The sequence below is a fragment of the Pogoniulus pusillus genome, chromosome 5, assembly GCF_015220805.1.
Source record: "Pogoniulus pusillus isolate bPogPus1 chromosome 5, bPogPus1.pri, whole genome shotgun sequence".
Classification (NCBI taxonomy): domain Eukaryota; kingdom Metazoa; phylum Chordata; class Aves; order Piciformes; family Lybiidae; genus Pogoniulus; species Pogoniulus pusillus.
This window is the reverse complement of record NC_087268.1, coordinates 19,840,980-19,867,392: the sequence shown is the minus strand read 5'-3', so window position 1 is coordinate 19,867,392 and position 26,413 is coordinate 19,840,980. Positions and strand designations below refer to the sequence as shown.

The following is a 26,413-nucleotide window of genomic DNA, read 5'->3' as shown; positions in this document are numbered from 1 at the left end:
GGGCGGGGCGAGGCTGTTATCAGCCGAAGGGAAAGCTCAGGTAGACGCCGGGTGGCGAAGGCTAAGACGAGGAGAAAGGGAAGTGTATTGATAAAGGAGATGGAGGTGCTGAGCAGGTGCGCCCGGACTCCCGCAGGTCGTGCCGGGGGGCGGCGGCGGCGGCGGCGGCGCAGTGGGGACGAACCAGCGCTGTTGGTTCTGGAGTAGAAGCAGTTCCGCTGCGCACACCGCGCCTGCGGTCTTTTGCAGATGCTTGGGGTGGTTTTCACTCAGCACAAGCTTGTGGACGATTACAGGAATGGTTGTAGGAACGGGCATGGGAGTAACGTGCCAGCAGTGAGTGTACGCTCCTGGAGCTCAGGCGCAGAATCATAGAATCGTTTTGCTTGGAGAAGGTCTTTAAGATCATCGAGGCAAACCGTTACGTAACTGCCAAGTCTGGGGCTACACCGTACCCTTCGCACAGCGTCTGTGCGTCTTTTAAACACCTCCAGCTATGGGGATTCACCCATCTCCCTGGGGAGGCTATTTGAGTCTTTTGAGGAGTGTCTTAGTCAAGGACTTTCCCCAACTTAAGCCTCCCCTGATGCAACTTAAGGCCATTTCTTCCTGTCCTGTCATTCATTACTAGGAATAAGAGATTGACACCTCACTACAATCTCCTTTCAGGCATCCTTGAGCTTGCTGGGTTGAGGATCCCATTAGAAACTATGAAAATAATAACCTAGGAAAGGTTCAGACACGCTTGATGTGTAGATTGTATAGCACTGTGTTGTGCCTCAGCCTGCTGCTGGGATAATTGGGGATGCATCCATATAAAAAGATTCCTGCTGTGAAAATGAGGAGTGTTAGTGCAAGTGCAGAAGACTCTGCAGACCAGGTTGTGAGCTTACTCTGCATCTGTACAAACCTCAGAGGCTGTATGCTGCTTTTCCCAAATTATTCTGAATTTCAAGTACTGTGAAAAAACAGATCAGGATCTTGTCCATGATTTTGGACATAAATACCTAGAAAGCAAAGTTGTTAAATGCATACAGCCTTCCACCATGAGCCAGTGTCACTGACTCCCATGCAGCTTTCCACACTCCGGGCATCAGTCAGACATTGCCCTAGGCTGGTGTTCAGTGTTCCACAGTTGCTTTTCCTGGCTGCGTTGCCATCTGAGGATGCGGACCCACCAATGCTGACCTCTAAGTTCAAGAGGCACCCTTGGAGAGGCTGCAGACGGTTTGACAGCAGTATATGAATGTACTAATGGTATGCATGTTTCATCTGTGCTGATTCTGCATGCAACCTGGAGTCGTCCTGTGCTGGTGTAAAGCTACAACTATGCACAGCGACTCCAGCAGCCTTAGGAGAGTCCAGCTGATGCCAAAGGAAAGTACTAGAAAAAAATACTATAAAAAATGTGGTTACTTTTGCAGGTGGGGGTAAACTGCTAAATCTACAGGTTTCACCTGAGAAAAACTTAACTTCAGTGAACTTTCAAACTAGGTGGGAGGCAGGTGGAGTTGTAAAGAAACAATTGTGGTTTCTGGGTTCATCTGGTCTACAAGCTTCCATTTGCTGCTGTGTCACTTTGAGGCCAGCTGGACTATTTTAGTAAGAGAAATTAGATGCTAGACTGTGGAAAGAAACAATGGTGATGTCTGCTTCACTCGTAGGCTTGCTGAGATTTATAAACACAGGAACACAAAACATGCCTTTTTTCTCCCTAACCTGCCGTCTGTGTAACTAATCCTTCTGCTTTCTAACTCCTCTGGCTGATCGTCCAAGCTCACCTTGCACTTAAAGCACAGTCTGGGATAAGGTAGAGGAGTGAAAGGAGGTGGAAGGGTGGTTGGGAGCCTCTCCTGGGGACTCTGGTTTCTGGGAGGGCTGTTGTGTTTCTGTATCACTTTTTAACTTGTCTGTTTCTTTCTATAGCTGTAAATATTGTAAATACCTGCTTGTGTATTGTGCTAAGCTGTAAACATAAAGCTTCATTCTTTAATTTCCAGCTTGGCTGAGTCTAGCCTGAGTGATTTCATAAGAATGGGGGGACAGATAACACGCAAACCATCCCAGCTGCCAATTTGCAATTTAACATGGATGAGTTATTTAATTGCATATGAAATCTGTAGGACATACAAAGCTGGTTCTGTGCATTGTACCTTTTCCTCTAATACACTGAGGACCATTGAAGCATTTAAGCTTGTTCTAATCTAGCAGACTCCTTCTTAGAGGAGTCACAGTAAAAACATGAGAGACAACTCTTTGTCCACTTTCTGAGCCTGTATAGTACTCTAGGCTGCACTAACAAGTTCTCTGTGCTCTCAGTTCATCAGATCTACCTTCTATTTTCACACAGAATTTCTAAGAATAAACAAGTTATATATGGTGGTTTAAAATATTTTTCCCTGGCCATCTGCCTTATCTTTGGCAATCAAGTTTCTGTTTTGAACTAGTACTTTTTCAGCTGTATGTTGTATCCTTCAGACTCCAGCATTTAAACATTGCTGTGTGTTGAAATGGTGCTAAATTAGGTACAACTGCCAAATGTGCTAGAAGCAAGTTTAGAAAAGTTTTAAATAGTAAAAAGGAAAGGAGATCTTTTAGTGGAGATCTCTTACAGGTGTTGTAGTTCACATGTTTTCTGCCTTTATTTTTAGCAGATATCAGTAATTTAATCCCAGTACTACAAAATGTGTCCCATAGTAACTTTATGAGGACTGCTTAGATGTTGTTTAAAGGCCTCCCTCTTGAAGCAACAGACAAAAGTTGAAAGCAGACTGCATGTGGATTGCTTTGTGGAAAAGGGGGCAGAAGTACTAGAAAAAAAGAATGGTTTTAGGTGATGTCCATCCCATAATGCCTCTGCTAGACTGTGTTCAGGTGGAAGGCAGTGTAGAAGTGTCCTTGCTGTCTTTTAAGCCTCATTTTAAGTCTCTGTTAAGGTATGTGTATAGCACCATAGGTTTCAAAATGAGCCTTAATGTGATAATGAGACCTGTTTTCAGAAGATACACCACAGCAATAACTTTGAAACTTAGAGTAATTAAGCAATGTGGAGAAATACAAGGGAATATTTCAGAACTTGACTGGTACACTTGGGAGAGGTGGAAATGAACATTTTGGCAATAAGTTTCAGGCAGAGTTAAAGACAGTAAGATGATTACCTAAAATAGCAGCATTTTACTGCCTGGGCAGTAAAATGTCCCAAAACCAACTAATTGCAGCAAGAGTCTGGAACAACCTCCCAGGGCATGAAGCCTATCTAGAGCTGGTTTGCAACATACTAGATTTATGAATAGGTTCATATAAAGACTTGATAGAGAGAACCAGATTTGAGCATAAAACACAAAGGATGGTGTAGTGCAACATAGTTCAGCTGTAGCTTTATTGCCAGGCCCTGCACAAGGGATGGCAGGACCTGTGGTGACCTAGCTCACCAAGAAGGGCCCTTGGGTTGTTGTCAAAGGGTATGTTGTGCCTGGAGGTGTTGCTCCATGTATGTTGCATGAGACTCACCATGATAAGCTGTGGCCTGGAGGGTAATTTGCCCAGTTGTGTGGATCAAGCTGGCACTACAGGCTTACATGAATGGGGGAAGGATAAGAAGTAAGGAATGCAGGTCTGCACAAGGTCAGAGATGGCAACACAAGCTAACAACAATGAGAAGAAACATAAATGAAATTACTCTGAATATTCATTTGTGGTGGAAACACAATCTGAGTGGAAGGTTATTATGAGCACTGGATTCACACTTGATAGGCTTGGAAGGGCCAAGCATGGGGTATAGAAAGGAATAAAGACAGAAGCATGCATCGTGCCAGCTGGCAGGTGGACTGACAGCCCAGCCATTAACAGGGACTTCTTGATGCCAGGGAAGCCACAATTTGACCCAGCATGGCTTAAGTGTGGTGAGGACATTCCTGAGGAAACTAATACTGAAGTGATAGCTCATAAGAGCTTGAAATAAGACCTTAAGACACTGATCAATTGTAAACATCTATCTAGCTGCAGTAAAGAAGAACTAAGTGAAAACTAGCAAGTGAAGAACATGGTTTTTACTTGACGCACATTTCTTGTGAGCAATTGCTTGTTAGTCTCAGAATCCAAAACAAACCCTGGATGCTCCTCTGTTGGTGTGTCACACATACTGAGTTGTAAAAGAATATGATTTAAGAGATCAGGGGTAGCTTTTCTTAGTTGTGTTTGTCACATTATAGGACAGAATGGTACCTGATGAGGAGGAAACAATGTGCAGGTTATGTGAATTGCACATTTTTTTGTTGCAATAAGTGATACCACCTTGAAGTTCACAGCGGGGCACAAACCTTCCTCAGTCTAACTCTATACCATTAGTTCGTGTGATGTATCTGTGAAAGGCCATTAAGGATGTCAGCTACCCACTGCCTGAATTACACATTGTCCATTCTTCATTCTCAGCTTCAGAGCCCTCCTAGTATCTCTGCTTTTCCTTACTTCCCCTAAGTGTATAACAAACAGGTTGTCTGCAGTCCTTTCAGTTTAGAAGGGATAAAGTTGTTTTTCCTTACACTTCACCACATCACTGCAGGCTATATTAGATTGTCATGACCCACGTGCAAATAACATTATTTTCTCTATTCCTTTTCATAGAATCATAGGTTCATTTTGGTTGGAAAACACCTTTAAGATCATCAAGTCCAATCATTATCTAAATCACAGAATCATAGAATTAGCCAGGTTGGCCTGCTTATACTAAGTCTGGTGCCTAACCATGTCATAAAGCACCACATCTCTACAGCTTATAAACACCACCAGGGAAGGAGATTCAACCACTTCCCCAGAGAGTCTATTCCAGCGTTTAAGAACCCTTTCAGTCAAAAAAGTTTCTTCTACTATCCAACCTAAACTTCCCCTGGTACAATATGAGGTTATCTCATCACTTGTTACTAGAGAGACGAGATCAAAGCACATCTCACTCCAACCTCCTTTCAGGTAGTTGTAGAGAGTGAGGAGGTCTCCCTTCAGCCTCCTTTTCTACAGACAGCAGCCATAGTTCTCTCAGCTGTTCCTGACAAGACCTCTTTTCCAGACCCTTCACCAGCTTTGTTGCCCTTCACATTCTTTGGTGCCTTTCTCCAGCATCTCAATGGCCTTGTAGTGAGCACCCCAAAACTGAAAGCAAGGTGTGTCCTCACCAGTGCCAAGTCTGTAAGGGCAATCCCTTCCCTGGTCCTGCCTGTGACACTATTTCTGACACAGGCCAAGAGCAGTGGTTTTTCAGATTACAACAGTGGTGTTACACGCATCCCTGGCATTACAATACAGCAACATTTAAAGGGATGTGAGCTGTTCTATAGTGGGCATGCAAATAAAACTCAGACCCCCCAGTGGGTTTGAAAAAGGGCTCTGTATCTGCAGGTCCTGGAGATTTGTGAGTTGTTCTGCTCTTTCTTCATCAACAAATGTTAGAACTTGCCTAAAACTACAGGCCATAGGATTTGCATTTAAGCTTCTCATTTGAAAAACTATTTTCAAGTGGAGTTAGGATTTTTTTTCTTGCTGTGCTTCTGCATGTAACTTTCTATTACATAATTATTTCATTTATGTGATATGTGCTGTCCTTTTTAGCTCACAGATGTGATTTTTATGAGGACTAACTGTCATTTTTGTGCATGAACATCTCAGATTCACAAATTGCATTAGGTTGGAAGGAACCGTTGAAGGTCATCTTGGCTTTGCAGTGATCAAGGGACACTTCCAACAAGATCAGGCTGCCCAGGGCCACATTGAGTCTGATCTTGAATGTATCCAGGGATGGAGCCTCAATCACATCCCTGGGCAGCCTCTTCCTAATGACCAACCTAAATCTTCCCTGCTGTGCTAGTTTGAGCCTATCTGGGATATTTTAGTGAGAGGAATTAGATGATAGGCTGTAAAAGGAAACAATGGTGATGCCTGCTGCACTCATAGGCTATTTACAAGAACGTAAATATAGATAAAAGAGTTGTTGCTCTCTGGCTTTGGGCTGCACTTCTCTCTCTCTAGCTTGTCGTATGTGTAACTAATCCTTCTGCTTCCTAAACCCCCTGGCCAATTCTCCAAACCTTGAACGTAAGGCAAAGTCTGGGATAAGGTAGAGGGGTGGAAAAGAGGTGGAAAGGTGGTTGGGAGCCCCTCCTTGGGACTCTGGTTTCTGGGAGGGCTGTTGTGTTTCTGTATTACTTTGTAACTTGTCTATGTCTGTCTATAGCTGTATGGATTGTAAATACCTGCTTGTATATTGTGCTAAGCTGTAAATATAAAGCTTCATTCTTTAATTTCCAGCCACTGAGTCAGGTCTGGGTGATTTTCTTAAGTGTGGGGGACAGGTTAACACCCAAACTATCACACCTGCTGTCGCGGAGGGGTATTCTGCCGCCTATGCCAATTGTGGCAGAGGGGAGAAATTAATTGGTGCAAGATAATATTCTATAAAAATACATGTTTATTAAATTCAATATTCTGAACTCTGACCACCCCCAACCACTGTATTTTAATATTAAGATGATCTGCATGGTCATGAAATACATGCTAGGATTAATACCACACCATAACTTATTAATAACTAGCAAACAATTCAAACTATAAACAGAGAGAGGAGTTTTCCCCGTGGCAAATACCACTTGGGGTCAGTATACTATTTGCCCAGCAGGTGGTCTGAAAGCTCTTTCTGCTCTATGGCAGGAGACTATAGAAATTACAGAGGCATTAAAGCATTTACTTACAATTCTTATTAATTATCAATCACCCTCTGGGTATATGTCACAGCCTATGACAGTGTCCAAACTTCAGGGGAGTTCTCCCGGCTTCAGAGGGAAGGAGAATCTTCCTGGTTTCTGGGGAAAGGATGGTCTCTGACCTTATTCCCCTGGCAAAGGATGCAATCTCTGCCCTTGTCTCCTGGTTTCTCCTGGAAGCTCTGTCCAGGACCTCAGGTGCAGGAGGAGTACGATGCCGTGCAGTGTCAGCACGGTCTCACACTGGCTACATAGGCTGATCGCATGCAGACAGGTGGAGTCTGCTCCTGGTTAACTCAGCGGCAATGGTGTGCTTACCAGGCAATGATAAGGTAGCAGGCATACAATAGGGTGCCCGAGCTGCACGGGAGACTGAGCTCCATAGGTAAAGGCCCACAATACAAGATCTGGTCCTGATACCACAGTGGTGTGCAGGTGTGCACAGCTGGCTGGGAGACTATGGGAGATACTGTCTCTGTAATAACAGCAAAGCAAATAGGCATAAGCAGTGCTGGTGAGTCTAAGCCTGAAAATGAGTGAGTGAGTGTGAGCAATGCAGGGGAGCCTGAGCACGTTGTTTACCTGTGTGCCTCTATTTATCAAATGTGGGCTGAGATTAATGGCCCTTTGGTCAGCCAGACCTTACCATAATAGGCAAAAGCCACAAGCCTGGACCTTCCAAATATGGGAATCACACGGCGCTTACATTAGGCAGGCACGAGCTAGGCGTGTGGGGGCCTACACAACATGTTTACACAATCAGGCCAGACTTTATGGCACCAGGTCTGTTGTGCCCCTTTGTACTCGTTATGTGTTTACCTCTGGTGGAGCCAGAAAAACATGTCCAGGCAGGGCAAGGCATAAATAAGCTTATTTTCAGGCCTACAGGCCCTCCACAACACCTGCCTCAGTGTGACCTCATCCTTTTGCTACAAGCCCTTCTAAACTGTCTTTCCCCAGCCTTCCTGTACGTCCCCTTCAGATATTGAAAGGCAGCTCTAAGGTCTCCGCAGAGTTTTCTCCAGGCTGAACAGCCCTTCTTATTCAGTGTATTCCTGTCTTTACTGATCATGCCCCATTGGTCTGCTTTCAGATCACAGGAAGTTAGTAAAATTAATTTTAATTAAGATCTTGATTATGTTTCCAAATGTAAAATTATTTTCTAATACTGAGACCAGTTGCTAAAACTATCCACTTGATTTTCCACTCCTTTACAGCACGGCCAGGTTGTCAGTAAAGCTACATTAGTATCAAAACCACAGAAGATACCAGGGAAAAAGTAGTATTTCTTCAGCTGTGTTACTAATTTGTTTTGATTCCTGGTAAAACAACTTAAACCACTTAAACCATATATATTACCTTTAAAAAGGGCTTATTCAAACCCAGCAAGGTCTCCATCACAGAAACAGGGGATGACTTCTAAGACTGGAGTGCTGCAGGGGATGACTACAAGCTTCTCAGAAGGAATACACAAGGGAAGAGAGGTGATGGTGTGGCTCTGTACGTTAGGGTTGTATAGAGCTCAAGAGTTGTAATGATAAAGTTGAACTTATGGGTAAGCATGAGGGGGAAGGCCAACGAGACAGATGCCTTACTGGGAGTCTGTTACAGATCACCCAACCAGGGTGAAGAGGTAGATGAAGCCTTCTACAAACAGATGGCAAAAGTCTCACAGTTGCTAGCCCTTGTTATTGTGAGAGACTGTCCTGGTAGGACATAAATCCTGCCAGGCCATTTAACCCTTTCTTTCCTCCTCCTGTTGTGGGTCCATGAGTGGAGTTGAATAAGCAAACAATGAAGGGCATATTGTGTAGAATAAGGAGTGGATAAAGTATCGGTTCAAGCTGACTGACCCCACTAGTGGCAATGAGAGATGGGATGATGGACTGTCCCCCTTTCACCCCCCTCAGTGGCACAGAGCAACAGAGCAGGTGGGACTGTATATCCTACACTGCCAGCGTTGCATCTGGAATAAAATGACTCTTGTGTCACCAATGTGGTTAGATGGTCATTCTCCAAGTTATTTCTGTGTTACAGTGAGTTATATGCTTTCTTGCAAGAGGCGGGCACAACTAACTTAGTTTAGGATTGGTTACATGTGGATAGCTCTGGTTGGTCCAGGGTTACAAGCATGGCACGGATAGGTGACATTACCATAACATTCTGAGGGTCAGCCCCTGGGCTGGCTAACTCTGCCCACATGGAGCTGGCACTCCACCCCCTGCAGCTGCATGTTGGGGGGTGCTACCCAGTGCCTGCTATCTTAAGTCCCAAGATGGACATAAGGACACTTCCCAGCACGGGTTGCTCATGTTTATCATTTCATGTCCTGTTAGCAAAAGTCTCTCCACAAATTCCTCTTTTTCTTTTGGGCAACCTGGGCTTGATCTTCAAATTTACACGGGCTGTTCAACACAGGGGTAAAAGATACAGCTACAAATCAATAGTGCTAAAATCAGAAAGAGAATAAACCTGTTAGAGCTTTTGCTAGTAGCATTAGTTTGGCAAGCTGACAACCCAGGCTTAGCTAACAATCCTAAAAGCTTTTTCTGCAAGCAACAGAAAGTCATTTGTTCAAAAAACAAACGTCCAGACGAATCATGACAGTTACAGGAGAGTGCATGTGTGCCACATCTTCATTGCCTCTGTGTGGCAGTTGATGTCATAGAGTCACAGATCTATCTGTTGTCCAATATTCTTCCTCAGACTCCCATTGTTCTGGATTCACTCTATAATTCTCAGAAATCTTGATGTTTTCATCACACTCCTTAGCTATGAGCTGTGTCTGTCTGTTGTGCTTAAGAATCCCCAGCCAGCAGACAACCAAAACCCTTCTAGCTCTAAGGCAGATCTGAATTCACAGGCCTCAGGTCAGACCCCCAATGATTCAAACCCTCCAGTAGACACGTCAAAGTCTGTCACTGTGCAGGCTTTTTTGGCACCTGCTAAAGCAAAAGCCAAGACACAGCTTTTGACAAAGTGTGATTCAAAGGAGGATGTAAGAGAGGGGACCTCTGGTGAGGAGGAGGAGGAAGAGGAGGCATTTAGTCTTTGAGATTTGGCCAACATACTTAGATCCCAGTGCTCTGATGAGAGGAGCGCTGTGAGGTTGGCTGCCAAGAAAGAGGATGGTTCCAATGAGTTTATTATGCTCTTAAGAAGGTTCTGTTTCTAGGCCAGGGACAACCAGATCAACAAAAGGAAGAGGAGAAGGATGACATCCAGGAATCCAACGATCCCCTCAGAGAGGTCAGAGAAGTTAGGAAGGAATACTCAAGGGAATCAGGTGAACCAATCCTAAGCTGGCTAGTGAGATGCCGTAGCATTGGTGCCAATGCCCTGCAGGTAGGAGACAAGTCTGCCAAGCATCTAGGACCACTCACCAAGGAGAGTGGAGTGGACAAATACCTAGCAAGTCCTCTTGGTAAGGTTACCTTGTGGACACACCTTCTCTTGGCTGTGGCTATGAGATATCCTTCCTGAGATGATCTGCCATGGGCTGCCAAGAAGTGGAACAACGTTGAGTAGGGAATTAAGCTTCTGAAGGAGTGTGCTGTGAAGGAAGTGCTTTATGGAGATCATGGCACTCATGAGCCTGATGACATTCCTCTTGGAACAGGTCTCATGAAGAAGCTTATTAAGCTTGCTCCTTCATCCTATGCTAACATCTTGGCCAGCAAGTTTCTATCAAGGAGTGATAATGGAAGGTCTATCACTGTTGGTGAATTCACTGACGAGCTCAGGCAGATAGAGGACAGCTTGTTACATTCTGGCCTAGTCTCTGCCATACAAACTCTGAGTACAGAGATGAAAGATAGCATTGAGAATGGCATTAGAAATGACGTGAAAAAACTGAAGGAGTATCTTAAAAACATTGCCAATCTGGTAAAGGTTACCATTCCTGCATCATCTGAATGGGTGCATGTTTCTGCCATCAGGAACAGATGCTCACCTCCTGCAAGGCAATTCCAGCCCAGGAGGAGACAAATTGCACCTAGACATCAGCAATCACGTGCGTCACTGTGGATAATGCTGCGTGACCAATACGGTGAGAACATGAACAAGTGGGATGGTAAACCTACTTCAGCTCTTTCAAAGAGAGTCAGGGAACTGCAGAGTGGCAGAAACAGAGGCAGCAATGCCAGAAAAGTAGCTGTCACTTTTTGAGAACCGAATCTATTGGAATGTATTCATTGGGTGGCCTGGCAGTTCAAAAGTTCGGAAATACAGGGCTTTAGTTGACACAGGTGCTCAGTGTACTTTATTGCCATCAAACTGCAAAGGGACAAAGTCCATACCTATTTTTGGAATCACTGGTGGATATCAAGAGTTAACTAAGTTGCAAGCTGAGATCAGTTTAACTGGTAAAGAGTGGAAGAAACATAACAATTGTAACTGGTCCTGATGCGCCTTGCATTCTGGAAATTACTTTTTGAGACAAGGTTGTTTCAAAGATCCTAAGGGTTACAAATGAGCTTTTGGAGTAGCATCTGTAGAGATTAATCACAGTATCACAGTATCATCAGGGTTGGAAGAGACCTCACAGATCATCAAGTCCAACCCCTCACCACAGAGCTCAAGGCTAGACCATGGCACCCACTGCCACATCCAATCTTGCCTTGAACAGCTCCAGGGACGGTGACTCCAATACGTCCCCGGGCAGCCCATTCCAGTAGCCAATGACTCTCTCAGTGAAGAACTTTCTCCTCACCTCCAGCCTAAATCTCCCTGATGCAGCCTGAGGCTGTGTCCTCTCGTTCTGGCACTGGCCACCTGAGAGAAGAGAGCAACCTCCCCCTGGCCACAACCACCCTTCAGGTAATTGTAGACAGCAATAAGGTCACCCCTGAGCCTCCTCTTCTCCAGGCTAAACAATCCCAGCTCTCTCAGCCTCTCCTCATAGGGCTTGTGCTCAAGGCCTCTCACCAGCCTCGTCACCCTTCTCTGGACACGCTCAAGCATCTCAATGTCCCTTCTAAACTGGGGGGCCCAGAACTGAGCACAGTACTCCAGGTGTGGTCTAACCAGTGCAGAGTACAGGGGCAGAATGACCTCCCTGCTCCTGCTGGCCACATCATTCTTGATGCAGGCCAGGATGCCACTGGCTCTTCTGGCCACCTGGGCACACTGCTGGCTCATGTTCAGGCAGGTATCAGTCAGCACCCCCAGATCCCTTTCTGTTTGGCTGCTCTCCAGCCACTCTGACCCCAGCCTGTATCTCTGCATGAGGTTGTTGTTGCCATCCAAGCCGTGGGCTGATAGCTTAGCCAGCAGTTTGCTGTGGGGGACAGTGTCAAAGGCCTTGCTGAAGTCCAGATAGACCACATCCACAGGCCTCCCCACATCCACCAAGCGGGTCACCTGATCATAGAAGGAGATCAGGTTGGAGAGGCAGGATCTGCCCTTCCTAAACCCATGCTGGCTGGACCTGAGCTCTTTGCCATCCCTCAGGTGCGCTCTTATCACCCCCAAGATAACCTGTTCCATCAGTTTCCCTGGCACTGAGGTCAGGCTGACAGGTCTGTAGTTCCCAGGTTCCTCCATCTGACCCTTCTTGTGGATGGGGACCATGTTGGCCATTTTCCAGTCTCCTGGGACCTCTCCGGTGAGCCAGGACTGCTGGAAAATGATGGAGAGCGGCTTGGCCAGCTCAGCTGCCAGCTCTCTCAGCACTCTAGGATGGATCCCATCTGGTCCCATGGACTTGTGGGTGTCCAGATGGCTCAGCAGGTCCTGAACTAATTCTTCATGAATTTCCACGGCAGCACACCGCTCCCCGACCCCACTCCCCAGTTAAAGAGGCAACTTGCCCTGAACTTGCCCTCCTTACTGTTGAAAACTGAGGTGAAGAAGGCATTCAGGACCTCAGCCATCAAATATAGTGTTCCCCTCCTGGTCCGGTAAGGAGTGGAGGCTCTTCTTGCCCTTCCTTTTAGCATTGATACATTTATAACAGTGCTTTTTATTGTCTTTCATGGAAGTGGCCAGCCTAAGTTCTAGCTGGGCCTTAGCCTCTCTAATTTTTCTCCTTCATAATCTGGCTATCTCCTTAAACATGTCAGAAGAAGCCTTCCCCTCCTTCCAGAGGTGATACACCCTCTTTTTCTCCCTCAATTCCTTTAGGAGCTGTTTGCTTATCCAGGCTGGTCGCCTTACCCGCCGGCTCATCTTTCGGCACATGGGAACTGCCAGCTCCTGTGCCTTCAAGAGCTCCTGTTTAAAGTAGGTCCAACCATCCTGGACCCCTGCTGCCCAGGGGACTATGGAAATAAGTTTCTTAAGCAAATTGAAGTTTGCCCTCAGAAAGTCCAAGGTGTGGGTTTTGTTGTAGTGCTTCCCTATCTCCCTGCATATTGAAAACGCCACTATCTCATGATCACTACACCCCAGGCAGCCTCCCACTGTCACATCTCATTAAGGATGGTAAATTGAAATTGTCCATTAGACCTGAACTTTCAGATGGATCTGCAGTTGTGGGACATCATGACATAGAGGATCTGGAAGTGCCAATTGCAACTCAAACTGTTCACCTCAGGCAGTATAGAACTAACTGTGACTCTCTGCTGCCCATTCATCAGCTGATTCATCAACTGGAGAGTCAGGCTGTCATTGAGAAAGCTCATTCACCTTTCAGCAGTCCCATCTGGCCTGTGCGTAAGACTAACAGAGACTGGCACTGACAGTTGACTTTCGTGCCCTCAACGAAGTGACTCCACCCATGAGCGTAGCTGTGCCGGACATGCTGGAAGTCCAGTACGAGCTGGAATCGAAGGAGGCTAAACGGTATGCTACCATAGACATTGCTAATGCTTTCTTCTCTATTCCCATAGCAAAGGAGTACAGGCCTCAGTTTGCATTAACCTGGAGAGGAATCCAGTGCCAGTTCAATCGTTTGCCCCATGGGTGGAAGCACAGCTCAACCATCTGTCACTCAGTCATCCACAATGCACTGCAGAAAGGTAAAGCTCCAGAGCACATACAGTTCATTGATGACATCATTTTGTGGGGCCAAACTGCTGAGGAAGTCTTCAAGAAAGGTAACAAAATCATTGACATTCTGCTGCAAGCAGGCTTTGCCATTAAGAGAGACAAAGTCAAAGGACCTGCCAAAGAAATTCAGTTCCTGGGAGTGTGGTGGCAGAATGGTCGCAGTTTCCACCAATAAGAAGGACACTCTATCTTTCTTGGGTGCAGTGGGATTTTGGAGACTACACATTCCTGGATTCAGCCATATTGTCAAACCTCTGCACAATGTGACTCGTAAGAGAAACAATTTCGAGAGGGGACCTGAACAACAAGCAGCCTTTGATCAGATCAAGCGAGAAGTAGTCCATGCAGTGGGCTTGGGACCCATGCGATCTGGTCTGGACATTAAAAACATTCTGTACACAGCTGCCAGTGACAATGGTCCAACTTGGAGCGTTGGTTTCTGGGGTCGTAGCTACAGGAGTTCAGAGACAAATTACACTCTAACAGAGAAAGAGATACTAGCAGCCTATGAAGGAGTGAAAGTAGCTTCTGAAGTGATTGGAACTGAGTCACAATTGCTTTTAGCTCCTAGATTGCCAGTCCTGGATGTTCAAAGGCAAAGGTTCATCACCACATCATGCCACAGATGCAACCTCGTTTAAATGGATGGCTTTGATAACCCAACGAGCACAAATGGGTAATCTTGATTGACCTGGTCTGGTGGAGGTGATCACCAACTGGCCGGAAGACACAGACTGTTCCAAACCTCCAGAGGAGAAAATGACCTGTGCTGAAGAAGCTCCTCCCTATGGTGATCTCTCTGATGAGGAAAAGAGCTAGGCTTTGTTCACAGATGGTTCCTGTCGTCTTGTTGGGAACAAGCAAAGATGGAAGTCAGCAGTCTGGAGTCCTACCAGGAGAGTTACTGAAACGAAAGATGGAGAAGGAGAATCCAGTCAGTTCGCTGAGGTAAAAGCTGTCCAATTTGCTCTTGATGTGGCTGAATGTGAAAATTGGCCTATCCTTTACCTCTACACCGACTCATGAATGGTAGCCAATGCTCTATGGGGTTGGCTAAAGGACTGGAAGAAGAATGGTTGGCAGAGGAAAGGAAAGCCTATTTGGTGTGCTGATCTATAGCAGGACATTGATGCACGGCTGGAGAGAATTCCAGTGAAGGTGTGTCATGTAGACGCACACATGCCTAAGAACAGAGCTACTGAGGAACATCACCACAATCAGCAGGCAGACCAAGCTGCTAAGATTTCTCAAGTTGATACCAACTCTGATCTTGACCTTGACTGGAAACATCAAGGTGAACTGTTCTTAGCTCGGTGAGCCCATGATTCATCTGGACATCAAGGCAGAGATGCAACATGCCGATGGGCATGAGATAGGTCAATTGACTTGTCCATGGATGCTATCACCCAAGTCATCCATGACTGTGACATTTGTGCTGCTATTAGGCAGGCTGAGCAAATCAAGCCCTTATGGTATGGTGAGAGATGGTCAAAGTACAAGTATGGTGAAGCCTGGCAGATTGACTACATCACTTTACCTCGATCTCATTCTGGCAAGCAGTATGTGCTGATGATGGTAGAGGCCAGCATCGGATGGCTGGAAACCTATCCAGTTCCACATGCTACTGCACGTAACACCATTCTTGGCTTGGAGAGACAAATCATGTGGAGACATGGAACTCCAGAGAGAATCGAGTCAGACAATGGTACTCATTTCAAGAACAATCTTGTGAAAAACTAGGCCAAAGAGCATGGTATTGAGTGGATTTACCAAATACTCTACTATGCACCAGCTTCAGGGAAGATTGAGCACTACAACGGTTTGCTGAAAACCACCCTAAAAGCCATGGGGGGTGGAACTCTGAAAAACTGGGACAAACATTTAGCACAAGCTACCTGGTTGGTAAATAGTAGAGGTTCAGTAAACAGAGCAGGACCTGCACAATCAGACTTGGTCCAAACAGTAGACGGTGATAAGTTTCTGTTGTACGTGAAAAGAATCTGTTAGGGAAAACTGTTTGGGTATTTTCACCTTCGGGCGAAGGGAAACCTGTCCGAAGGGGTGTTGTCTGCTGAAGGTCTTGGTCATACATACTGGGTAATGCAGGAGAATGGTGAAATCCAGTGTATTCCCCAGAGAAATCTAACCTTAGCTGAGAGAGTCTAAATTCAGAATGTATAATACAAGCTGTTAGGAGTTTTCTGTTCTAGGTACCATTGGTGTCCAACACTGAAAGAATCTACAAGAGAATCTACAGTACGTGAGCACGAACCAGAAGCCCCCTGCTTTTATGGTCAGGAAGTGGGGGAGTGGGCTAACCATCACCTGGTGGTGTTCAGACCCACCCCTGGGGTGGGGTCAAGACCCCTAGGGTCAGGTTCAGGGTTACTCCCCCTGGAGTGTTAACCCTATACATAATCTGATCTTTATTTTATCACAGTATCACCAAGGTTGGAAGAGACCTCATAGATCATCAAGTCCAACCCTTATTTTGCTGTTACCTATTCATTAAAACTCGAGAAAATACCCAAATTCATAGTATCATAGTATCATCAGGGTTGGAAGAGACCTCACAGATCATCGAGTCCAACCCTTTACCACAGAGCTCAAGGCTAGACCATGGCACCAAGTGCCATGTCCAACCTTGCCTTAAAGTGCCCCAGGGACGGCGACTCCACCACCTCCCCGGGCAGCCCATTCCAGTGTCCAATGACTCTCTCAGTGAAGAACTTTCTCCTCACCTCAAGCCTAAACCTCCCCTGGCGCAGCCTAAGGCTGTGTCCTCTTGTTCTGGCGCTGGCCACCTGAGAGAAGAGAGCAACCTCCTCCTGGCCACAACCACCCCTCAGGTAGTTGTAGACAGCAATAAGGTCACCCCTGAGCCTCCTCTTCTCCAGGCTAAACAATCCCAGCTCCCTCAGCCTCTCCTCATAGGGCTTGTGCTCAAGGCCTCTCACCAGCCTCGTCGCCCTTCTCTGGACATGATCAAAGCCTTATGATCTATACACATAGAATCATCATGTCTGTACTCCTTTCAAGTTCTTCCCACAAGTCTGCCATCTGAGCAAGACTTCTGCTCACTTTAAGAAAACAGGCTGGTCATAACACGCTGGTCTCCATTAAAAGGCCTGTGAACATAAATGAACAAGCGCACAAACAAATAGGTTTATCATTTCATGTCCTGTTAGCAAAAATCTCTCCATACTACACCAAGCTGAGCGCTATGCCTGCTGCATGACAGGAAAAACGTTTGCTCAGGTTTGTGGGACTTGTAATATATTCTAGACTTTGTAAAGTTTCCTGTTCTGGTCTTTTTTGTGTTTCTTCCCTGGTTTCTAGGCTGGGGCTTGACCATTTGGTTTCCAGTATCAGTGTCTCTAGGTTGATGCAGGTTGTGTCTGACATTCTGTCCAATGGGTATTTTTTCTTTTCTTTTTCTTTTTCCCCATTTTCTTTTGTGTCACCTGATATCCCTGTGATAAATAGTAACTTGTCCTCACTGCAACTATCAACTCTGCCTCCCAGGCATTTTCATGCTCAACAGCAATTAACATCATACAACATAGACAGTTTATTTTGTATTCTCACCCAAAGTGAGATCACCTTGTGGCACACAACAAAATTCTTCCATCCTTGCCCATTATCCACCAGGTACATCCAGGTCCCTGGGCAAAAGCAATCCCACTGGTAGGTTTGCCTTTACCTGAAGCAGAACTAAATCAGACCTTTTACCAGCGGATATTCTTCACGCATACCATGTGTACCATGTGTACCATGTGGCAGTTTGGATGGAGCAGGGCCATCTGAAATAACAGACCTCTGGTGTTAACAAGCCAAATGGTTCATGCTAGATGTGCATCCCAGTTTTTAAATGTCCCTGCTCCCATTGCATTCAATATATTTTTTCAGTAGACTGTTGTACCGTTTGACCTTTCCAGCAACTGGTGTGTGATAAATGTGATAAGCTTGCTCAATGCCATGCTCCTTGACTCAAGTGTCTATAAGGCTGTTTTGAAAATGATTCCTATTCCCCGACTCGGTTCTTCCTGGGGTGCCATGTCACCACAAGACTTGTGTTTTTGAGGCCTAAGATGGTCCGAGCAGTGGCATGAGGCCCTGAATACGTTTCCAGCTCTCCAGTGGTTGCTTCTACCATTTTAAGCACATAGTGTTTACCTTGGCAGGTCTGTGGCAGGCTTTACCTGCTTGGCCTGTTTGATTGCAGTAGTGTTTCACATCCGTGCGTAACCTGTGCAGTGGTGTCCATGGTTAAGTCTACCCCTTAATCTGAAGCCCATCTGTATGTTGCATCCCTTCCTTGATGGCTTTGTGGGCCCACTGAGCTACAAATACTTCACTCTTGCATTGTCAGTCCAGATCCACCCAAGACACTCTAATCTTAGCAGCTTGATCTACCTGTTGGTTGTTTTGATGTTCTTTGGTGGCTCAGGTTTGGCTATGTAACATAACATACCTGGACCACCAAGGTTTCTGCCAAAGAAGCACAGTTCAGCTGGATTTACCTCTGTGCTGCCAGTTATTTTCCTTCCCTTGCTGTACCTACCCCCACGAAGCATTTACCACCATCCAGGAGTCTGTATAGAGATAGAGCACTGCCCATTTTGCTTGCTCAGCAACATCTAAAGCCAATTTGATGCCCATCACTTCAGCAAACTGACTCAGTTCACCTTCTCCCTCGCAGCTTCTACAACCTGTCTGGGACTCAACCCAATGGCCTTCTGTGCTGGAACTCTCTCCCTCCACAAAATTTACCAGCAGACCAGTTCAGACAGCTTGGGAGTAAGATGAAGCTATATTTTACAGCAAAGCTGAATTTACAAGCATATATACAGCATGTATTGACATGTATTGACAGTTATATACAATTTAGAAATAATACAGAAATCAAATCATCCCTCCCAACTCACAGTCAGAGAAAACCCAGAAGGGCTCTCTCTCCCCAGACAGAAAACAACCAGCAAGGCTTACATGTTGTCTGGTCAGTCAAGGTTAGGGGAGGAGTTAGAAGTGAACAGAGACAGTGCCCAAGAGCCAAGAAAACAAAATTGTTTATGTATTGGCTTTTCATACTGCTAAGCAAACCAATGGATGATAGAGACTTTATCATTGTTATTCTTTCATATCCAATGCCCTGTTCATTCAGATTCTGCACTGAACTTTCAGGAAAGTTCTGCTGTCAGAGGCTGCGATACGATGGTATCTGGGTAATATGAGACAGGGCAAAGGCCTGATACAAGCCAATACAAATCCAATCCAAATCCTATCTGATCCAATCCAAATCCAAATCTGAATTCCATTATTGCACCCCAAGCATGGGGTTATATACTTTTTTATCAGAAGGCTACATAGGAAGGTTACAAAAAATCTCAGACTCCAATTGGTTACATGCACCTGCATTAGGACTACGTTAGTATTACACACTACTTGGCATAGACATTCTTCATATTCTCTCAACAACACATATATTGAGTCTGGCTATTCTAAGTCAGCAGAGATAGGCAAAAACCACAGACTCCAGGCTTACACTTGTTTACATTTGCTACACCAGTCTCTAAGGTCATTCCAACCTTCCACTTCATCTCTAACTCCACACTTACTGCATTCTCTCCTGTCCATGGCTGGACAATAGCTGCACCACAGTCACACAATTATATAAAATCACTGCATTTAATATTACTATATCCAACATTCTGCTTTCTCTTACTGGACTATTCCAACAAGCCTCAAACTACCACACCCTCCATGTTTGGTGCTTTCCCACAGTACAGCAGGACCCATCCGTGAACAGAGCATGTTGCTTTTCATTATCTGGCAGTTTGTTGATGGGGGAGCCTCTTCACCATGTGTCACCTCTGTTTCCTCTGGTGACGTCACAAAATGTCTTCCTTCTCGCTGGTTTGTGATGACTTCTGAGATTCCCAGGTGGACTGGGCTTCCTATTCAAGCCCATTGTGTTATCAGTGTGATCCACTTACTCCACATGGCAAAGAGGAGCTGTGTTTCAGTACCAGTCACCTCCAAGGTAGCTCGAACTCCTTCGTATACTGCCAGTTGTTGTGGTAGGCCTGATAGGCCCAAAATAGGCTTATACATGTCCTGCCTTGCCTAGGCATGTTTTTCTGCTCCACCAGAGAGGCAAGCACAGGAAACAGACACAAAAGAACCTGGAGCCACTGAGTCTGGCCTGCCCAGGGTCCTGTAGTAAACAATGTACACACACTTAGCTTGTGCCTGCCTAGTGCAAGGCCTGTGTTTTTCCCAAATTAGGGAAAAGTGAGCCTATGACTTTGCCTAATATGGTATGGTTTGGCTAACTGCCATCCTGATTGGCTATTCTGTGTCCAAAGGGCAATTAATCTCAGCCCACATTGATAAAAGGAGATACACAGGTGAACAACATGCTCTCCTCTGCCCTACTGTGCTCTGGTGTGCTTTCTCCTGTGCTCTGACATTGCCTGCTGCAATTGCCTTACTGTTTGCTAGTAAACTCCACTGCTGCAAGTTACCAGGAGCAGACTCTGGGTGCCTGCACATGATTGGTCTGTGTAGTCAGAGTGACATTGTGCTGAGACTGCACAACACCTGCCTCTATGCCTGAAAGTCATGCTTAGAAGAGCCAGGAGACAAGGTCAGAGATTGTCTGTGTCCTTTCCCCAGGAGCCAGGAAGATTCAAGTCTCAACGTCCAACAAGACAGAGTTCCCTGAAAGCATTTGGGCACTGTCTGGACTGTGGCTAAGCCTCACGAGTCAGGTAATAATAATTTGTGAGTAAATGCTTCAGTGTCTCTCTGTAATTCTCCATTGCCTTCTGCCATGAGCAGAAGGAGCTCCTTGAGTCCATCTACTGGGCAAGTGGCATATTGACTGCAAGCAGCATTTGACCACAGGAATCTTCTCTTCCAGTTCAATTAGTGTTTAAATTTTGCTGGTTATTACTAGATCTAGATATTATCCATAGAATGTTTCCATGACTGTGTAAGAACCAAAATATTATTAAAATCAGTGGTCGGGGGTGGCAGAGTTCTGAATAGCAAAATTAATAAACAATACTAATTTTGGAAAATAATCATCTCACAGCAATTAATTTCCCCTCTGCAACACCAGTATATCTTTTTTTTTGGTTGGAATATAGTTGGCCTCAGTTCCTTTGTAGGTTTGACTCTAGAATCCTAGGGGTTGCTCTCATGTCTCCCTGGATGCTTTCTGCCAGAGGCTCTGTGTGAGACCATTCTTCTCAGCTGCAGTGTTGAGCATATGTGTAACATCTTGTCCTGTCTGAACTGACCCAAGGCCTGCTGCATGGACAAAGTTCCTGTTTGATCTGTTCAAAGGCCTGTTGCTGCCCAAGGCCCCATTGAAAAGTGTTTTTCTGAGTGACTCGGTAGAAAAGGCTCACAAGTAAACTGCAATCTGGGATATCCATCCTCCAGAAACTCACAACACTCAAAAAGGCCTTCTCAAATACATTAGTGGCAAAAGGAAGAACAGGAAAAATGCAGGCCTACTGCTGAATAGGAAGGGAGTCCCGGTAACGGAGGATGCAGAGAAGGCAGAGTGACTAAATGCCTTCTTTGCTTTACTATTTACTAATAAGACCATCCTCCAGGAGTCCCAGACTCTGGCCATGAGAAAGCCTGGAAGATGGAGAACTCTCCACTGTGAGAACTGGGAGAGGTGCTTGAGGACTGGAGGAAAGCCAATGCCACTTTGGTCTTAAAAAGGGTAAGAAGGTGAATCCAGGAAACTACAGAGCAGTCATCCTCACCTCTATCTCTGGAAGTCATCTCTAAGCACATGGAGGAAAATATCAGGAGCAGCCAGCATGGATTAAACAAGGGGAAGTCACATCTGACTGATCCCATAGCCTTCTGTGATGGTGTGACTGAATAGGTAGATGCAGAAAGAGCAGTGTATGTTGTTTTCCTTGACTTTCATAAGGCTTTTGATACTGTCTACCTTAACATCCTCATGGGAAGGCTCAGGAAGTGTGGCTTAGGAGAGCAGACAGTGAAATGGATTGAGAACTGACTAAACAGAGGAGCTCAGAGTCCAGTTGTGGAGACCTGTAGCTAGTGTACCCCAGGGGTCTGTGCTGTGTCCAGTCTTGTTCAACATATTCATCAATAACCTTGATGAAGAGACAGTGCACCCTCAGAAGCCACCAATGGTACAAAAGTGTGAGGAGTGGCTGACACAGCAGAAGTCTGTGCTGCTGTTCAGTAAGACCTGGACAGACAGGAGAGCTGGGTGAAAGGGAACCTAATGAAGTTCAACAAAGATAAATGTAGAGTTCTGCACCTGGGGAAGAAAATCATCAACCACCACTACAGGCTGACCTGCTGGAGAGTAGCTCCATAGAGATGGATCTTGGAGTCCTGGTTGATAATAAGTTATGCATGCAGCAGCAATGTGCCCTGATAGAGAAGGCCAATAGTATACTTGCATGCATAAAGAGGAGTGTGTCCAGTAGGTCAAGGGAGTTTCTACTCCCCCTTTACTCAGCTCTAGATAGAACACATCTGGAATGCTGTGAACAGTTCAGAGCTACCCAGTACAAGAGGGATAGGGAACTACTGCATAGAGTTCACTGGAGGGTTACAAAGACGATTAAGGGCCTGGGGCATCTCTCTGACAAGGAAAGACTGAGAGACCTGGGGCTGTTTAGTCTGGAGAAGAGAAGGCTGAGAGGTGACTTTATCAATGTCTACAAATATCTGCAGTCTGGCTGTCAGGAGGATGGAGCCAGTCTCATTTCAGTGATGCCAAATGATAGGACAAGGGGCAATGGACACAAATTCAATCACAGGAAATTCCATCTCAACATGAGAAAAAACTGTTATACTGTGAGGGAGCACTAGAACAGGCTGCCCAGAGAGGTTGTGGAGTCTTCTTCTCTAGTGCTCTTCAAAAGCCACCTGGATGCATTCCTGTGCAACCTGCTGTAAGTGGTCCTGCTTTGCAGGGTGAGTGAACTTGATGATCTCTGGAGGTCCTTCCAACCCTTAGAATTCCATGATTCTATGACTTCACCGACCTCTTTCCACATGGTCTGCTTATCCAGGCTTACCCAGAATCCTAGAGAACAACAAAGTGCGGCAACTAAAACTGAGTATTCCTAAACCCAGGTATTTCTGAGATGTTCCTAAACATTTCCTTCTTTTTCTTTCATTCACAGGGATAGCAAAATACGTGAGCAGCATCAAAGAGAAACACCAAAGTAAACTGACTTACCAAGTTTGGAGAAAGAAGTTCTAACTGCCCTTTCTGCCCTGATGGGCACTTTTCCCTGGAGCTTCTTGTTGTTACTGTGATGTAAATGAGGCAGCCCCAGAGGTGGGAGACAGACTGTTTCTGGTAGGCAATGTCAGAGATGCATATCACCACTCGCACCCACTTCAGTGCTGTGGTGGAAAAGTGGTCATCTGAGTGATACCCAATCTGTATCTAGCAACAGACAGGTACAAACAGCTAGTCAGAGGACTCCAAGTGTGACCTGGCAGACCAACCACAACACCCTGAGCCATCTGCTGCAGCACTGTTCCTGCAGGCCATGCACACACAAGCAGCCTTCGGACTCTAGCCTAGTTCAAGCTAACAGCTTGTGATGCCCAGAATGAGTAAATACAGTTTAAAAGGCTGGTAAAGTTCAGTGCTATCCTTGTCTCAGACAATCTTACTGCAATATTCCCATTACTACTGTCTCAACCACATCCTTCACCAGCAGTGCAGGGTACTGCAGTGGTTTCTTTCACTGCACTATACTTGTGTTGGCCATTCTTTCAACCTTCACCAGCACCAAAGCCACATCCTGTAACATGAGCTGGAGAGAAGTGCTCATGGCTGGCTGTTTTCATTGTGTAAGGAAAATAAGTGCAATCTAGAAGTTTGTTCACAATGGAGACAGAGGAGTCCTGTAAAACATTATGTGAATAAAGGGAGAGTCCGTGGGACAGATGCCTGTGGGGTCTCTCAAACTGCTGGAAGGCACAGCTTCCCTTTTATCCTAAATTCTCAGATGCAGATGTCCCTACCCCTTTCCCCATTGGCTGAGGTACTCACGATTTACAGTCTTCCTGATATGCGTACTACATGCACCCCCTTTACATGTAACCCTCCCTGCATCATAAATTGTATGTTCAATTAAATTAGGTTCTTCACTTCTCTGGGTGGAGGAGTTAATATTCAGTAGCCTGCGCTCTGTCCTGAAATTCAGAAGTTTGGGCCATGTTCAGTGTCATCTTTGGATGGTCCCCTAATGATTTACAGCAAGATCCCAGACAAGGCCCTTAGCAGAGGTTCTTTGTGGTTTACATGGATAAGGTGAACCATCCAGTTCTTTCTTTATTACTTCAGATATCTTGCTGAGTCTTCATTTGTAAAGACACCGCCCACTTAATCCTACAAACTATGCCTCTTCCTTGGTCCTCATACATTAACAGTGACAGCATGTGGTTGCAGGATCATCAGAAACCCTGAGTTAACTTTGCATTTCAGCTATAGAGACCTCACTGCAAAAAAATACACAGGCAGGTCAGCATTCATCTACTTCATACTTTGAAGATAATAGGATCTCAAGTTACTAGTTTAGATCTGATCTGAATATATCTACATGAGCAATAGTGACAGCACTGAGAAAGTACCTTACAGGAGATGTGGAAAAGGGACCAGGTACTTACCTTGGTCCTGAACATCACCTTGATCCATTGTCTTTGCAATATAACTTCAGGTACCTTCAGGCAGCTGCCACCCTAAGTTATCCCACCAGCACCCAAGTAAGTGGAACACAAGGGAAGACAATGGAAAACAATTAAAAGTGATGAAAATAAGTGTGTAAGTACCACGTGGTAGCAGCAGCAGGAAAGTATTGAAAAGGTCACCACGTCAGTGAGGAGAAAGCCCATCTCCCTGCTTATTTGTGAGTGATCACCTGACGAATATAAAAGTGCTGAGAAGCCAAACTTCAGCCAGCACCAACCACTAGGTAAAGGATTGTTATAACTGTTGTATGTCCTTCAAGGGAGGTAGAGTCCTGTACTCCAGGCTGTCTGACTGTCGTGGAGGCAGAGAATTAATGTGGCCGAGCCAGGAATTATAAAAATAGAATTATTTTATTTTCCTGAAAACCCCTGCCCCCAAACTATATGCAGAACTAGTGTAGGTTTATTTACAGGTTCTAATTCAGTCAGGAATTCTTCGTAGAATCATAGAATCAACCTGGTTGGTAGAGACCTCCAAGACCATCCAGTCCAACCTATCATCCAGCCCTATCCAGTCAACCAGACCATAGCACTAAGTGCCTCATCCAAGCTTGTCTTGAACACCTCCAGGGATGGCGACTCCACCACCTTCCTGAGCAGCCCATTCCAATGGCAAATCACTCTCTCTGTGAAGAACTTCCTCCTAACATCCAACCTATACCTCTCTTGACACAACTTGAGACTGTGTCCCGTATCCTTTCAAAGGATGTTATGGGCAAATTGAGAGATTTAGGAAGTCAGGAAATCAAATAGGCTGAGCTACAAACACAGCTTTACCCCACTATCAATCAGGCTGAGCAGAGAATGAAGGGATCAGCAGGCTTTACTCACAGAGGTGTGTGGAGAGATTTTTGCTAACAGGACTTGAAATAATAAATATGAGCAACCCGTGCTGGGAAGTGTCCTTGAGTCCATCTTGAACCTAAGATACTAGGTGGTAAATAATAGCATTCTACATGCAGCTGCAGAGGGTGGAGTGCCAGCTGCATGTGGGCAGAGTTAGCCAGCCCAAGGGGGCTAGGTTGGCCAGCCTAGGGGCTGACCCTCAGAATGTTATTGTATATTACCCTATCCGTACCATGCCGGTAATCCTAGACCAACCATGAGCTCTCCACATGTACTAATCCTAAACTAAGTTAGCTGTGCACGCCTCTTGCAAGAAAGCATATAACTCACTGTAACATGGAAATAAAGTGGAGAATGATCATCTAACCATATTGGTGAACCCAGAGTCATCCCAGATGCAACACCAGCAGAGGTGGGATAGATATTCAGTGATGACCCCTTGCTGGATTTCTCTACAGCTTGGCTTCCTTCTGGCACTGCAAGCAATATCCAATTGTGGATCCAAATGGCAAAAGTCCAAGGTGGGTGGAAAAGCTGCCAAACTCAGAAGTGTCTCAAGCACTTCTTCCATGAGTGGGATGATTGTGGTACGATGCTGCCTCAGCAGCGGCAGTGGAGAGCCAAACTATTAGCATCTTCCCAGCTTGGCTGCAGTATGGTCCAAGAGTAGCCAGGTCCAGGTGCCGCTGGCAGCTCTGTCAAATGGACCCCAGCACTTGCCAAGCTTGCAAATTTTCACAGAATGGTGCAAAAGTGGGGACAAAAGCAGGGACAGTGCAGAAATTGAGAGCACAAGGTAAGAGCCATCCAAAAGTGAAGATGGTCCAAAATGGGAACTCTGCCATGGCAGAAGCTCTTTCAAGGTGGGAGCTCTGTCAAGGTGGGAGCCTCACACCTTTTTCCCTTGCTCTGTTTATCCTTTTATAGACAAAGCGTCCATTTGCCAATTTACAGTGGGCATGAAGAACCTGGCCAATTACCAGCCCAATTTCAAGTACACACGTGAAGAAAGGCACGTTTTGCTGTTCCCCCTTCAAGCCCTTGGTGGA

The 26,413-nt window shown here is 45.6% G+C and overlaps 1 long non-coding RNA gene across 1 annotated transcript; it reads left to right on the top strand.

Moving 5' to 3' along the window:
* The first annotated feature begins 10 nt into the window (after positions 1–10).
* On the top strand, positions 11–25,411 carry LOC135175381 (uncharacterized). The gene is made up of 3 exons (XR_010302343.1): positions 11–116; positions 20,418–20,512; positions 22,937–25,411. It is a non-coding gene; the product is annotated as an uncharacterized LOC135175381 (long non-coding RNA).
* The last annotated feature ends 1,002 nt before the right edge of the window (positions 25,412–26,413 follow it).